Genomic DNA, 4,032 nt, shown 5'->3' with positions numbered 1-4,032 from the left:
TTACAACTAGTTTAACCAAGTCAAACTGAACACAACTCCATCAACTCCACAATCAACTTCACCAAACTCAACTGATTGAGTTCTAACTGAAGTCATGCATGCAACAACTCAACTGAATCATAAGAAAAGCGTACTTCCTTCTGACAGCTGCATGGGCCACATCTGTAGCTCAAACTGAAGTGCTCCAAGAGAATAAGATCAAGTTTATAGTACAAATATTATTATGAGACAATAATATTTGACTTTTCTATTTTGGACAGCCAGTCTAAAAGTAGACTTTGATCACTCCTGCTGTGGTCACTCCTACTGTGATCACTCCTGCTGTGGTCACTCCTACTGTGATCATCCCTGCTATGGTCACTCCTGCTGTGATCATCCCTGCTATGGTCACTCCTGCTGTGATCATCCCTGCTGGGATCCAAAAATAGAAATTGCGCCATAATTTGCCTGCGGGCCCACTTAGTGAAGGCGACTCTTTTCACTAAGCTCCATCATCTTGTTGCAATCTCAACAACCTTACCTAGGCGCAACTGAAGCATGAACAAGGTGTAAAATGACCCAGTGGGACTTGACATGATAATGACAACTCTCTGAATGATGGTACACTCAGTTGAACAGTGACATGGACCAACATTTGGACAACTTTGACAAGGGTAAAATCAAACCCTAGACCTAATGCCTAGTGACCAAATTTTGCTTGAAGAATCATTGAAATGACAAAATTTGACCTTGACACCTTAAAATCACTTTGTAAGAGCATGTTCGATCACTGGAGGAAGGCTGCAAAGACTGACACTAACACAGCACAAGCTTGTCTAACCTTAACAAATCAAAAACCAAAAGCTTTGATACCACTTGATCTGAAAATGAGATCTTAGACAATTATTAAGGTATTACAGACTCATGTGCATGGATTTGCCTATGTTACTTTGTGCAATGGATCGATAAGATTGCGAAATACATAGAAAATGAAGTAGTTAAAGAACATAATAGAAAAACACACATAAACACAACAAGTTTAATAAGGAGTTCACCCAATACTCCTGGGCTATGTTTCTTGGTCCAGTGTTTAGTGGTGACCTCTCTATTATGTCTTCAGAAGCAGAGTTCTTACAAAAGTGAGCTCAATTTGAGTCTCACACAACATATACAAAACAACAAGGCTTTACTTGGATCCCCCAAGTCCTTCTGAGTACACAGACTCTCCTCAATGACTCTCTGTCTCTGTTTGCTCTCTGTCTCAGCATTGCTTGCCTCTGTCTTCTGTCTTGTGTGGCTTTAAAGCCAATCGATGTTGTCTGTTCATTTCCCCTTCTTGAGCTCTCTGGCTCCCAGCCTCTATCCGCTCGAATCCCCCTCTAAGCATTATCAATCATTGCTAGATGCCTTCAGGGATGGTGGCCACCTGTTCCGTAACAGAATGGATCATTGGTGCCTTTGAAATCCCAAAAATGGTCGTTCTCTGCCTACACAGAGAAATACACAAAGACACAGGAAAATCCGTCCAAACATGTTTTCTCGGACCTGAAATATTATTAATTCCGCCTTATATCCTTTCAGATCCATCCTTGAGCATGATCGTAAGTGATGTTGATCAATGAATTTTATTGATTTCGAGTGGCTAACACGCATGGAGATTACCCGCCCAAAAAGGGTGGTTTTCTCTCTCCGGCGACTAGCCATGTGGCAGCTAGTGTATGGGCTCGGGCGGAGCCCGGCCAAAACCACATACCACCTACGGCCCACCCGAAATCCTGCTCGTTTTGTGGTTTCCCTTTGTATTGAAAAAATACATTAAACATTGAAAAATATCGCAAATGGCATGATGGTGGACTTGAAGTGTTATATATTATCATTTATAAATCCATCGGGTCCGGATATATATATATATATATATATATATATATATATATATATCGTAGGTCGAATTACATGACACTGCCCAAGAATTCTAAAGTGAGACATATCCATATTTATCCACCGTCCCGTTAGCCTGCGGGTGATAAGGCATACTCTTCTGGTGGTAAATTTGAAATTCCTTTGTTAGCACACTGATCGTCTCATTCAGGAAGTGCGTACCACGATCACTCATCAAGATCTTCGGACAGCCAAATCGCATCAATACATGCTCAAATGAGAACTTCACAGCAATCACGCCCATGCAATCCTTCACTGGTTGTGCTTCTGCCCAACGAGTCAAATACTTTGTCACTGTGATAATATACCTTGCTCCTGTCTTTCCTTGTGGTTGAATAGGTCCCACAAAATCTATCGCCCACTTCTCAAAAGGTTGCAATGTCATCTGTGGATTCAAAGGCATCTCATCCCTCCGTGATTGCTTGCCAATCATTTAACACACATCACACACCTTGCAATATGCTTTTGAGTCTTGATGAAGGGTTGGCCACCACAACCCTGCGCGTAGAATCTTCTACGCAGTTTCTCTCCCTGCATAATTTCTTCCCGCAGTGCCCCCATGAGAGTCCGCGAGGATGCTACTTCTTTCAGACTCAGGTACATACCATCACAATATCTCATTAGTCCCCATTTTGTACAGATTCCCAATATCATCACGTCAGGAAATCCTTCTTCCAAGTTAGTAGGTTCCTCCCCTGTTTTGATGCGTGACAGATGGTTTGGTCCCGCATTCAGTTGTCCAGGCTTCACAACCACTTCAAAATCATACTCCTGGAACAATAAGAGCCACCTGCAGATTCTTCCCCCCATCACAGGCTTATTGACCAGGTACTTTAGTGTGGAGTGATCCGTATACATCTTAAAATTACCTCCCAGCAAGTAATGCCTATACTTCTAGAGTGCATACACCATAGCTAGCCCCTCATGCTCAGCGATGGAATAATTCTTCTCCGCCTTAGCCAAACGCATGTGCGGATCATACTCCCCATCATACTTGTCTGTCATTCGCATTTCAGGCTTCACAAATCATGTTCTCATCATCCTCCTACATTCGCACCAATCATCAAAGCTTCCATTATGCGTATCCCATCATCTTGCAGGCATAGCACGCAGTGCCCGGTCCAACGCCTGGAAGCACTGCTTTTCTGGTACCTCCCTTTCAAATGCATCCAAAAATATATCTACATCATTCAGGCCATCATAGGTAGGCAGATTTCTTACCTCTGACGACACACAGTGCAACGATCGGGTCATCATATTGCAATTTAGCGTAGTTACTTCATCCAACCGATTCTTCCAGTGTCTATTTCTTCATCAGAGTCCGAAGTATAGGAACTCTCATGATCCCATGTAATCCGTCCACCCGTGGTGGGATTCACCCAATATTGGTCTCATGCTGTTATCTTATAGATACAATCCAGATTTTCATTACTCTCATAATCACAGATTGGTTCAGTATAACACGATCCTTCAGCAGGATCGAGGGGTACTATTACATGCAACGATTTCTTCTCAAAGATCATCTTTCGCTTCTTCATATTGATTACCCCATTCATATCAGTAGCTCAGTCAATTCCCAGGAGCGCAGGATAGGGATTTTTGTCATCCACTATCTCTATCACTTCAAAATCAGCCAGCATGCTCACTCCCTCAATATCCACGGTCACCCCCTACAGCCACCCCACAGGGATGATCTTATGTTGATTCACCATCCTTAGCTGAATCAAAGACCATTGCAGTGTAGTTCTCCCCATTCATTCCCAAGTCTGCTTCGGTAGGAAGTTCGCGTCTGACCCCAGGTCCAAAATAACCTGATCCATTTCATAGTCTCCTATCTGCGTGGTAAGTCTCATCTCCTGTCCCATCCTTGTTTTATGCTTTCCAATCTTTCGTACTATGTGCGGCTCACCCGGCACGTTTCCAACGCATCTATTGATGAGCTCTTGTAACCCTTTCACAGCCTCACTATCGCACAGTAACTTGATACAGGTCTCCAAGAAAGTCATGAGCATAGAGGGGTCCATCTCCTGCTCAGGCTTATCCTTGCTCCCTAAGGTGGAGGCCTCAGCGAAGCTCTTCTTAGCTTCCATGAAGGTTTCGCATGCATGCTCCAAA

The sequence above is a fragment of the Pinus tabuliformis genome, chromosome 6, assembly GCF_031772625.1.
Source record: "Pinus tabuliformis cultivar Carrire ecotype Pingquan chromosome 6, CPIR1, whole genome shotgun sequence".
In the NCBI taxonomy this organism is placed as follows: domain Eukaryota; kingdom Viridiplantae; phylum Streptophyta; class Pinopsida; order Pinales; family Pinaceae; genus Pinus; species Pinus tabuliformis.
This window is presented reverse-complemented; position numbering follows the sequence as displayed.